Genomic DNA, 12,833 nt, shown 5'->3' with positions numbered 1-12,833 from the left:
GTCCAATCTCACAAAGTCTTTGTAGGACTACCTCTTCTATCAGCCTGCCTGGAGTAACTCAAAACAGGATTGCCCGATTAGTCTTGGTTTGCTTTGCAGGTGTTTTATCATGCTGGTTTGTATTTCTATTTGGATAATTATGTGCTGTTGCCAACTTTCAATTGATTTATTTTATTTTATTTAAAACAAAAAACAAGATTTTAGCCATCTTGCGAAAATGGAAAGATGGTACAGAAATTCTGTCATTAAATAAAGGACCTTCCATCTGAGTAGCAGGGTTTCGAGACCAGCAGTTGTCCTCATGCCCTGGCATCACCGCCACTGTTATAAACAGATGAGCTAGATCAAAGTAAAGGTCTATCAAAACACTCCTTAAGATTCTCAATCGGAAGTTGATGCAACACAGAGGTACAGGGCACACACACATCGCGCTCTCTCTCTGTATTACATAATGTATTCCTTGTCATTATCCATACTTGGCATTTATGTAGCACATTTCTCATGTGTTTAGAGTGCTTCATTTCCATGTTCTGGGTCCTGCGAGGCATCATCTCAGGGCATATCAGCCCGGGCTGATAGAGCACCTAGTGATTGTGTGTGTGTATTATGTTCTGTCAAGTGGCTTCTGACCCATGGCACCCCTATGAATGAAAGACCTCCAAAATGTCCCTATCCTTTACAGCCTGCTCTGGTCTTGTGAACCGGAGGACGTGGCCTCCTTTATGGAGTCCAGCCATCTCAATTTAGGTTTTCCTCTTTTCCTACTTTGTGGCAGGGGTAAAATGGAACCAGAGATTTCCTAGTTTGCAGCAGATACTCTTGCCAGGCAGAACACAGAAGCAGGTTTACATTTGAGGGGGGGAACCCCGGATGGAACAGCCAGCCAAGTCTTCACTAGACAACATCACACACACGTTTATACAAAGAGGCAATGACTGAATGTCCATCCCAGGGGGTCAAGCACTCAACAGCACTTCAAGCCCGGTCAGTGACAAGCTACATCAGTACAGAGACCAAGGATCCATCACTCGAATTGCAAATGCCAGTCAATCATTTCCCCTGGAATCTGCTCAAGAGTTCACCACATTAAGAGTTCTTGTAATTTTTCTGAAGGGCACGCATACACACAAACACACAAAAACACACCCACCCACCTACCTTTGCCCTCTTCTCTCAGCTTCAGGAGAACTGCCTCAGAGCTTGAAGAATGACAGACGCCTTGACAATGAAGTGGGTTGTGTATGACACCTGCCCCCCCTCACACACACACACAGATGCCGGCTTCAGTATAAAGCAGCAGAAGTTACAGGCAACGATTGCCCCATTTATTGCTTAAACAGCTTCCAGTTTTCCACAAGATTTAATCCTACCACCCGCTTAAGGCGTGCCCGGGTTGTACGGCAGAGACAGAGGCGCAGGCGTGCTCCCAGATAATACTACGACCACGTAGGCACACACCTCCCTCCTCCCACCCTACTCGACCTCCAAACTCCCCCTGAAAATGAATATTTTAATAAGAGTAAAAGGAGATGGAGTGGAAACCATAGAAGCGGGTGTTATTAATATTGCATATTTTGGCCTAGATGCAGTTCCCCCTCGTCCTGTCCTTGTTTGTTTCCCCCAAGATTTGAAACGTACTACGGGAGGTGGGAGCGTCTTTATTTCTGTAGAGAACCCAAATCGTCACCGCCGATCCAGGGCGGGATCATAACAAAAGAGAGAGAGTCGGAACAAGGCGCGCATCGGGCTCTTCCTCTCTTTCTCCACGGCCGGCTCATCCTCCACAACCCCCCTCCCCAAACAAAGACAGGCGGAAAAGAAAAGACAGAGAGACGCTTTTAAACAATACCTTTCTTTGCCTCCTCTCGAAGTCCCCCGAGGCTTAACCAATCGGTGCCACTCGGGGGAAATTACGGCCGTGGCTTCCAGAGGAGGAGCAAGAACGACGCTCGAGCGCCACAGCCCCCTCCCTTTCTCCCAAGGCGGGCTATTAACAAAGCGCTCCGGGTCAACTGCAGCCGCCGGCTGGTCAATATCACACGCCGCCGGCCAGCCGGCTAGGAAGGCAGGCAGGGCCCTTGGGCGCCTTGAGGAGCCAGTCCTCGCCCCCTCTTGCGAGCAGCGCCGGGCAGTCCCTTACCTTCCAATTTCCTCCTCCTCCTCCTCCCCGAGCCAGAAGGAGGCGGCTGGCTTCCTCCAACCCTCTTCCCCGCCTCTCTTCTCCTGGCCCAGCGACTCGCAGGGGGGCCGAGCCGGAAAACGAACCGGCGGAGTGGGGTGAAAGCAAACGATCCGGAGCGGGGGAGCCAGAGACACTCAGGCGCTCTCCGGCTGGCTCATCCCGGCGCTTCTTTTGCCCACGAACGCAGAGAGTGCCGAAAGGGAGGGTGCGAAGGAGGCGAGGACGCGGCGCGCCGGGCTTTGTGCGGAGCGGGCAGGCGCCTCTCGCCGTCTTCTCCAGACTGGCCCAGGGACGTCCTCACTCAGCCCCGTCTGCCGGCTACGCGCCCCGGCCCGGGCTGGAGGCGACAGAGCAGCAAAGGGCTGCGGAGAGCGCCTGTAACTTGGAGCGGTTTCGAGAAGTGATGTCAGCAGCCGAGGTGCACGCCCGCCTCGCCTGCCCGCGCCTCTCGGGCACCTTCTTTCCCCGAAGCGAATCGCGGCGCCCGGCCAAGGGCCCGGAGAGGTAGCCAAGCGCACACGCGCCTTCTGCCGAGCAGCCCAGCCCAGCCCGCCGCGCTTCCCTCCGCCTAGAGCCGCCACGCTCCGAGGCGGCCCGGTTTTATTTCAGTCACAAGCCCGCTCTCCCCTCCCCCTTCCAAAAAAGGAATATGGCAGCAACACCGGAAGCCGCCTTCGAGAAAGGGAGGGGGAGCCTCTTTCCTCGAAGAAAGATTCGGGTCCAGGAGCGCCTTAGAGACCCGTTCGATTCCCCGGGTATCTGACGAAGGGAGCTTTGACTCTCGCAAGCTTACACCCTGGAAATCTCGCGGGTCTCTAGCGCGAATCTTGCTCTTCTGCTGCAGACCAACGCGGCTACCCACCTGAAACTATCCTAGAAGATGGTTTTTTCAGGTAGGTGTTGGTCTGCAGAAGAACAGCAGGATTGGGGTCCAGAGGCACTTTAGAGAGTAACGAAATGTCCAGAGTATAAGCTTTGGAGAATCAAAGCTCCCTTCTTCGGACGCAAGGGAGCTTTGGCTCTGGAAAGCTTATACCCTGAAAATGTCGTCGGTCTCTAAGGTGCCACTGGACTCCAATCCTGCCCTTCTTTCCTGGGCCACTCGCTTTTCCAGCAGGCACCCTCTTGGTTTTAGCTGAAGGAGGTGGGACGTAAAAGCAGCGAGGAAAGGAATCGGCGCCGAGGGGGGTTGTCTGCCTGGAGGGGGTCAGCTTGGTTTCTGCTCCGGGCAAGAGGCTGGCTAGGAAAAGAAGTGTAGGTAAGGGAGAGGCGGCGCCGGACAACCTCGCAGTTGGAGAGCGCCAGAAGTCCCGGCGGCCTTCTATGCGGGGGCTCGTCGTCACCGCTTCCTGAATTTTTCCTCCTGCGGAGCCCAGCCGCGCTGGTTTTAAACGGTGTTTTCTTAGCCGAAGTGAGCCTGATCTCGCTAAGCAGGGTCGGCCTTGGTTAGCAATTGGATGGCAGACCTCCACCGAAGACCAGGGTTGCAGAGGCAGGCAATGGCAAACCACCTCTTGCCACGAAAACCCCGCCAGGGGGCGTCATAAGTCAGCTATGACTTGAGGGCACTCTCCACCACCGCTTCAGAGGAAGCGCGTCGAGGTTTGCAGCCGCAGAGCGCTGCCCTCTGCGTGTTTCTCTTCTAAATGAGGCCACAGTTCCAGAGGTGGAAGCTGAGCCTTTGTGTTGCAGCAAGAACAAGACAGATTAACAACGTTGCTGAAGAGAGTTTTGTGAAGAGGTTTCACGCGACCACCTTGCCTGGACGCAGCAAAGGCTTAAGATTTCTCACTCATTACGTTAAAACAGGAGTCTGGTCGTGGTACCTCAGTTTTGTTAGTCTTTTGGGGTACCCCTATACTCTGGTTTTGGTTTGCTGCTACAGACAGACTTGGCTAGCTTTCTGGAATTAATGCAATCAAGGCAATTTATGGGACTCACCAACCAAGAACTATCTTAGCATAACTAGTGAATGGGCTTAGGTTTTTATCTTGATTAGATTTGAATTGTGCAGCATTACATGTAATCTTGCACTTCCTGGACCCTCTGGGCCCTACTGTTAGTTTTCATACTTGGTATATATATAAAGTTTGCACAGTCAGGATCCACTCAGACCACATGCAGAAGTGGCCTATAGCCAGCTTGAGCAAGGATAAAACGTTGCTCCTTTCTTTTGTACTTAGAATCAGAGAGTTGGAAGGTATACCCTAGGGTCATCTAGTCCACCCCCTGCACAATGCAGGAAATTCACAACTACCTCTCCCCACACCCCTAGTGACCCCTGCTCCATGTCCAGAAATGGCAAATACTTAGAAATAAATGGGGCTTAACTTAGCTAAATGGCCATAGGTTGGCAGCTCAGTCTTTTGTATGCTTACTCAGAAATAAATCCCTCTGAGTTAAACAGAACTTGCTCTTAAGTAAACATGCATAGGATTACAACCTATAAACATGTGCATGTTTATGCAGAGCTAACTGCATTTAATGGGATTTAAGCTCAAGATCTGCCCTGGATGGCACAGGCTACCCTGATCCCATCAGATCTGGGAAGCTAAGAAGTGTCAGCCCTGGTTAGAACTTGGATGGGATACCACTAAGAAAGTGTAGGGTTGCTATCCAGAGACAGGCAATGGCAAACCACCTCTGAGCATCTCTTGCCTTGAAAACCCTATGCAGTCACCATACGTCAGCTGTGACTTGAGGGGAGCTCTCTCTCTCTCTCTCTCTCTCTCTCTCTCTCTCTCTCTCTCTCTCTCTCTCTCTCTCTCTCTCTCTCTCTCTCTCTCAGGTAAGCAGCTTTTTAAAATCCAATACATTAAAAGTCCATACAAAGCGAAAAGAATCACTGAGAGCCAAGCTACAAGTGACGCCTGACACAGGTTGGACACTTGTCAGCTTACCTCAAGTTTTGATGGGAAATGTAGGTGTCCTGGTTTTACAGCTTGGCTCTCCATTACAGCTGCAAGACCAGGGTGCCTACATTTGACTATTGATGGAAACTGTTGGACTTAGATGGCTTTGGAAGAAAGGAAGGACAAGAGGAGACAATAGATTCCTAGATGAGTCTGTGTTATATTTGTGCTGTATCTGATTAAAGGAACTTTGACTCTTGAAAGCTTATACCCTGGAAATCTTATTGGTCTCTACTAGACTCGAATCTGCATTACGTTTGTTGCAGTCAAATGTGAACCTGACACCAAAACTAACAAACTTCTCCAACGCTTATTTGCTATTTGAATTAGGTCAGATTCATTCCTGATATTCTGACATTGCAAAGGATTCAATCTTTGGACATCTTGTCCCTGCCACTCTATGTATGTATCTTATATTGATGGTAGTGTAGTGGTTAAGGTACCACTATATGTATATATTATGTATAAATCTTATATTGATGTTGATATAGTGGTTAAGAACGGCAGGACTCTCATCTGGAGAGCCGGGTTTGATTCCCTACTCCTCCACTTGAAGCCAGCTGGGTGACCTTGGACCAGTCACAGCTTCTCCAACCTCCCTCAGCCCCACCCACCTCACAGGGTGATTGTCGTGAGGATAATAACAACACGCTTTGTAAACTGCTCTGAGGGGGCCTTAAGTTGTCCTGAAGGGCAGTATATAGATTGAATGTTATTATTATAATTATTATTATTAAACATGTGTACATGTATTCAAGTACCTGTGAATGGTTGAACTGGATCTTAAAAGTTTAAACTGGGAACGTGTCACTGGAATCAGCTATCAGAGATCACTGTCAAATAAGGAATGCAGCAGACATACACATACCCTGCTACACTATGAATCAATAAACAACTGAGTTGACTAAAAAAACAGTCCCTGGAGGCAGAAGAAACTTGTCCAAATCAGCTCTAGGAGATATGACTCAGCTCCCTGGATTGAACCTTTTGCTGCTGCACACATACAGCTAAAATAATAGGAGATTTTGAGTGTTGAGACTTGACCAAAGCTTTTCTTTGCTCAAAGAGGGAGCGGCTAGTCCTGCAACTCTTATTTGGTTATATAAGAAACACAAGAAATATGTGTGATTGTTTTATAGAATGATCAGAAAATATTGAAAATGGGAATCTTGCTGTAAGATAAATACAAACTATATCTAGGATGTCAATAACAATAATTAGTACTTACATAATGTTTTTGAGTGTCCAGCGGGGGCTATCAAATTTTCTTTTAACAACAAGAAGGGTCACATAAAGAAGGGTCACATAATTATCCTCATGTAAACAGGACACTTCCTGCTTTATAGCTTAACCCATAGCATATGCTGTTTGGCATTGCTGAACGTATGCTTTGTATGTAGATGGTCTCCAATTTAATCCCTAGTATTACTGACTAAAAGATTGCAGATATCAAAGCTGGGAGAACCTCCACCCGAGACCCGTTAAAAGTAGATTGTTCTGGATATGAAAGATGAAAGTTCTGACACAGTGTATGGCAGTCCCCTATAGTAGGTCCAGATTCGGATACATGTTCTATCAGCACTGCCATCCCTCCCCCCCCAACGGTGGCATGATGAGAATCACATTCACGAAATAAAATGTATGGAATAAGCAATTAATATCTGGTTCTAGTTCACACAGGACTAGACAGTGAGGCTTCAGCAAGGCACGGTAATACCTGCATGGAATGTACAGTGTTTGTAGAACAGCTGTAAAGCGAGAGTAGACAGACTGGTTTATGCAACTTTGCAGAGATATTAATTTCCCGGGGCAGCTATGTATGACATGATGCAATAACCTGGGACTTTGGATAGCAAATAATTTTGTTGATCAAAGAGATGCTGTAGGGTAATATGCCGCCTCTTACAGGTGGGGGCCCAGACTTGAAAACCTTCTCTATAGGTGACAAACACGGCCATCCTAAGCAGATCTGCTCAGGAGCCCATGCAGGTCTATTCAGTGTGGCTTATGTCCCGGCAAGTGGTTTTAGGATTGCACTGTTAGGATTAGTTTAACCGTTAAAAAAAGAAAAAAGAAAATGAAGTACATTTGAATTACTTGTGCTTTCTCAAACTATACTTGATACAAGCTTTATGTTAACCACATGTGCTTATTTTTTATAAAGGATCTTGCACACACGTTTGTACACATGCACATGAGTTCTTTGTAAAAAAAAAAAAAGTATGACAAGCACATATACTAAAATTTGGGCTGATACAGAAAAGATTAACATGGCCCCAGGAATATCTAGACTATTATATGTGATTTGTGTGTGCCATGCCATGCGTAAACTTCATGTACATCAAAACATCAAGCTATGGTTTCCCAGCTTACATGCATACACAAAATTGCACGAGGCATGTGATCTTCATGAGTGGTAATCATGAGTGGGTTACACATTTTATTCTGTATGAAATTGATTCCAGTCTAGGAAGCATATAACGTAAAATAGCCTTAAACAAGCTACAGTGTAATCACCCCAGCAGGGTGTATTGAAAATCCACTGCATACATTATGTAGAGGTAAGCTTGGGTTTTTCACTGTACCGTCAACAGGAAGTAACAGCTAATCACAGCTCCCTAATGAGTGTACCTGTAAGGACATGCAATCCCAGACATATGGCCCACTTTCTAACTTCATGGTTTTAGGTGTACAGTTAAGACATCTTAGGGTTACACTTAGAAATGTGTGTGAAGTGGTCCTGCCAGAGAAGAGATATATGAAATGACAACCATGTGTCAGAACCATATATCAGAAACCAAAGGTTCTCTGCATAGGACTTTCTCATAAGGATGCTCAAATACCCACCAGTTTGACCAATGTCCCATTTGCCAATCGTGAACAAGAAGACAAATTTTAATGGACTGTTTCATGGACTGTTTTTAATGGACAGTTAAATCAGTCACAAGTCATACAAATCCATCATCAATAAATGCTTTGTTTTTTTAAAAAAAAATCATCCAATTTGCTGATGGTCTAAACCAGACCTTAGTGAAGTCAATGGCTGCTGTTATGTTTGGATCGGCAGTGTTTTCATGCATGCACTCTGCCATGGAAACTTGGGTCAGTCACAAACTCTCTGCCTTAACCAACCTCACAAGGTTGTTGTGAGGATAAAATGGAGAGGAGGAGAGTGATGTAAGCTGCTTTGGGTACCCACCAGGAAGAAAGGCAGGGTATGAATGAAGTAAATAGATAAATGCACAGTTGGTGGGGGGGCAGCAATGCAAATCAGTTCACCAAGCTTTTGAGTTATCCGGAGCTGAACTGATCAGACCTTTGTGACTGACTCATATCTGACTGTCACAGTTGAACATGGTAATTCCAACCATTGAACTTGTTCAGTGCAAAATTTGCCACATCCCTATTCCCTCATGCTTTTCTTCTGGCTCTAGGCACAAATCTGTAACGACCCTATCTGTATAGCATGGGAGAACACTACAGCTATTTTATTCTTCTAGTGCCATCTGTGTCCCCCAAGCAGGTCTAATTATTATTACACCCATTCACAATGCAAATGGTCAAGAAGACACCTCTGCACACCAATCACAACTGCCCAAGCCCCATCTGGCATGCAGGGCCTGGAAACCCACATGGGCTCAAAGCCCCAGGAGAGTGAAGAGGGTGGGCTAAATCTAGCCATCTATTTATTTATTTTTGAAATGTATATCCTTCCACATGTCTCAGAAGAGCTCTTATGGTAGCTTACAATAACACTCATAAAAATATCTCAGCAAATTTTTGTAGAGAGTATTAAAGCAACCCATTTGATAAAGGATAATTCTAGCAAAGCATCAAGAGACCCTTAATCAAATCCTCAAGGCAGCTAAAAAAAACCCCTCAACTAACTACTCCAAATCAAATATGAACTCTTTCTATTCCAGTCACACAAAGGAGCTCATTTTACCACCGACAATGGATATGTGCTCTGGGTGGTTCTATTAAAAGTCAAGTGTATAGCTGCATCAATCAAATGTAAATCTGTCAAGAAGTGTGTGACCTTAAACCACTTCTCGTCCTCAGAACTATAAATCTCCTCCTTCAAGAGAGATGTGTAACCTGAGGCATTTTCAGGATGAGGGTTCTCAAGATGAGATACTTCCTTCAGTCTGGTTGGCCGTTTTGCCTCACAAAACTGATTAGGTGATCACACAGACTTACAAGGAAAAGATCTCGGGACACAGGCAGCCATGTTGAGCAATCCTTCATCCCATGAGGACTACTGAGGTGAACAGAAAGGCAGGTGCGACTCAAAATGAATCTAGATGAGTTGGAGCGTTGTGATGAGGACACTCGATTGGGCAATAATGATCACATGTTAAACAAGGACATTGCTAATAATAGGTTATTATTACAGTCAGTGTTCTTTTCACTCAGTCTTGCCCAGTTCTCTTCCTTGCTACCACCCTTGCCCACATGACTTTTGTACATACAGGTCCGATGATCCCCAGAAGAGTGTTTTGGGGTAGTTTCCTTTTCATCAGCGGAAGAGGTGGCTGGATCCAACCCAGTACGATTCTAGTGCTTCTTGAGGATCAAATGTATTTTACTTTGTCTCAGTACTTGCTACAGCTGCATCTATCTGTCATCGATACTATACTGTTGTTGTACTATACGACCACTACAGAATACACTCACTCAGAACTGTCAAAATACTGAAATCTAGGGAGCCGTCTTGAACAAAGGAATCTGCTTTCTGATGAGCCAGAGCTTTAGCCCATGTCCTTTCACCATGGAGATGGGACCAGGGACCTTCACCATGCAAGAATGTGCTCTACCACTGGGCTGTACACAGTGTATAAACTATACACTGATCCAACTAAAATGTCTGGTATGTATATTTCTTCTGTCCAGTTGATTGGAATACACTGCAGAGAGAGTAGAGCTGTTACCTAGGTTTTAAAATAATAACTGGGAGGAGGCAAGTATGTACCTCTATTCTTTCCATTTCTGCATTTCTACCTGCCTGCCGGATAGAACAAGCAAAGTATTTTCTTCTGTCCTCTACATGGCATGTAGGTTGGATGGCTCTACCTATCTATCATACAGCAAGATAGTCATGGAACCATAGTCAGTACCTCTATCCCTCCACAGACTGCCCTGGCCTGTTTCAGGATATACCAGCAAAGGTTTCATCCCACTTGCCTAGTATGCACACAGCCTCAGATGACAGAACAGCTCAAGCAACCAGGACTTGTAGTTATACAGAATCAGAAAGCCCTCTCAAAGCCAGTGAGATAACTAGAAGAAAGCAGAAATGCAGAGTATAGAAACACCCATTGACAAGATCTTGTTCTCTTGTCAATGGGTACTGTCACTCCCTCCCCTAACTGCCCCAGCCCCACTGCCTGGTTACTTGAACCCAGACAGCAAGGTACAAGAATAACCATTGCATCAGAAGGAGAGAACTGTGATTCTTGAAAGCTTATGCTACAGCAAAGTTGGTTAGTCTTAAAGGTGCTACTGGACTCTTTTCTATTTTGCATCAGAAGGCTATCTCCATAATGTTACCATTTTGTTCAGATATGGAACATTTCTGAAAGGGCCGCCATTGGAGTCAGATGTTGATTTGTAAATGTCCAACTCTACACCCTCTCTTGTGTTTGCTCTCCCAGACAGCAAGAAACAGGATGAAGAGAAAGGCATGGAATTTGAACTGGCCAGAGGCCAGCCCATAGATGTTACTGAGAGCCATTCCTTGGACACCTGTCTATCAGTAAGTCAATTTCCCCAAGAAAAAAGGATAGATTTCAGCAAGATGATAAAGTCAGAACAGCAACATCTTAGGGTTGATCGGGACTTCAAGGGAGCATTCAGATGTCTTTTTAAGCCAACAGTAAATCAGAATGTGCATAAGCCGACATTTTTGCTGCGTTTGGGCATGTGCTTCATCCCTCCCACCCTATGTAAATAATCCCAGTTACGAGCTAACTTTAGTTGCCTATGATATGAACAGAAGTTAACCAGAATTTGTTTCCCCTCCACACAGAGACAGAACTTAAACCAGGTTCACTGTGTCATCATTTGTGTATGTCTGGGGTGGTGGTGGTCTATTTCCCGTGAAATGGTGTGTCTGTATCCATATGCTGAGGGTAACAAGAATTCATTTGCAAACAGGATTCTCCTTGACAGAAAGGAGAAGTGACGTCACATGCACATGCACCACAACAAGCAGGGTTTGTGCACTTCCTTTCTTAAAGTCATGTCTGAATGCAGCCATTCTCATTCTAATCCAGATCCGCTTAGCTCATTTTGCAGCATGATGCAGAATATGGGTGGGTGTGGCGCTCCCCATGCATTACTCCCACTTGAGCAGACAGGTCCTAAGAATGTCAGAGGAAACACTCTCAAAACATACTGGAAGGGGGTGGTGATTTTTTTAAAGAGGGGTTTGTATGTATGTCTCCTTTCCCCTGTGCCAGGCTGTATGCTACATATTGCGATCTAGGCTGGTTCCATGTCTAAATGCTTCCATAAAGCTCTGAGTGTAAATCCAGAGGTCTGGATGAGGATTTGGGAAGTCTAGATTTCAGTTAAATTTAGTGCCGTATACCTCAATGTCGATGGAGTTAATATATTTTTTTTTTTTTAAAACCTGCCCTTCTCCAAGTTTAGGGCAGCATGTATAGTTTTTCCCTCCCCTACCAATCAGGAATCCCTTTTTTGGAATCTTGCCTCTGACATGAGTTATATTTTAACCCCATTATTCCTCCAAACTGTTGGCAGAGTGGTAAATAACAGCGGTAGTTGCACAGTACTGATTAAAGGTGAAAATGAGTTTATTTAAGATCTACATTATCTGATAGCAGAGAGGAGAGACAGAGATAGAGCTGTCTGTCTGGCTTCATGGTAGAGAGCATGTGTGTGGAGAGAGGAGGCTATTGCCCTGTTTAGCCCAATAAGAGACAAAGAAATGACCTTTAACAGAGAAGAGAGGTACTACCCTCACTATCCTATCTGATCCTTGCTGCCCCCTGTATGGGTCTTCTCTTCTTCCTTCTTGTACACCACCAGACGTTGCTATTTCCAACACAAAAAACTCAGAGTAGCATACAAATTCCTCTACTCTTCCTTCCAGAAACCCTGCAAGGCTGCGACCGACCTGATTCCTCAGTGAATTTCACAGCTGAATGGAGATTTGAACCTCCTTCAATACCCTAAACAGTAAACAACCTTTGTTCATATATAGGGCTTCTCTGTATCACAGCTTTAAATCGGTTTAATAGGATTCTCTTTCCTTGGAAAACTTTGGAAACCAACAACTCTTTGTTGGTTGTGTGTGGAGGGGGGGGTATGTGTGTGCGGTCCTTGACTGAAGAGCCCACATGAACACGCAGGAAGCTGCCTCGATCAGACCATCGATCCATCAAGGTCAGGACTGTCTCCTCTGATTGGCAGCAGTTCTTCAGGTCTCAAGTGGAGGTCTGAGCCCATTCCTCTTGCACAAGGCAATTCTCTGCTCCTTTAAAGACATTGGTCTCCCGTTCTTACCTTTGCACTGCTTACAGCCATTAGTTTTCCTGAGTTAGTGCAGATTTGGTGCCATTCTCTGCCCCTACCTCCCCTTCCTTTGGTGCTCCAAGTTTTTTTTAGTAACATTTGCCCCCTCTTGAAAGCATAATGTTCCTAGACCATCTGGTCGTTCTACTTAAAACACACTACTTAAAAAAAAATAATTGTGAATACAATCGAAGGCAGGC

At 45.7% G+C, this 12,833-nt stretch overlaps 1 protein-coding gene across 1 annotated transcript in view; it reads right to left on the bottom strand.

Moving 5' to 3' along the window:
• Positions 1 to 2,412, bottom strand: part of SRC (SRC proto-oncogene, non-receptor tyrosine kinase) — a 123,837-nt gene extending 121,425 nt beyond the window's left edge. The window contains exon 1 of the mRNA XM_054979807.1: positions 2,141 to 2,412. The gene's annotated coding sequence lies outside the window, so the exon portion shown is untranslated. The remainder of the gene's footprint in view (positions 1 to 2,140) is intronic.
• Positions 2,413 to 12,833: the final 10,421 nt, after the last annotated feature.

Source organism: Eublepharis macularius, chromosome 5, assembly GCF_028583425.1.
Source record: "Eublepharis macularius isolate TG4126 chromosome 5, MPM_Emac_v1.0, whole genome shotgun sequence".
In the NCBI taxonomy this organism is placed as follows: Eukaryota; Metazoa; Chordata; class Lepidosauria; order Squamata; family Eublepharidae; genus Eublepharis; species Eublepharis macularius.
This window is presented reverse-complemented; position numbering and strand designations above follow the sequence as displayed.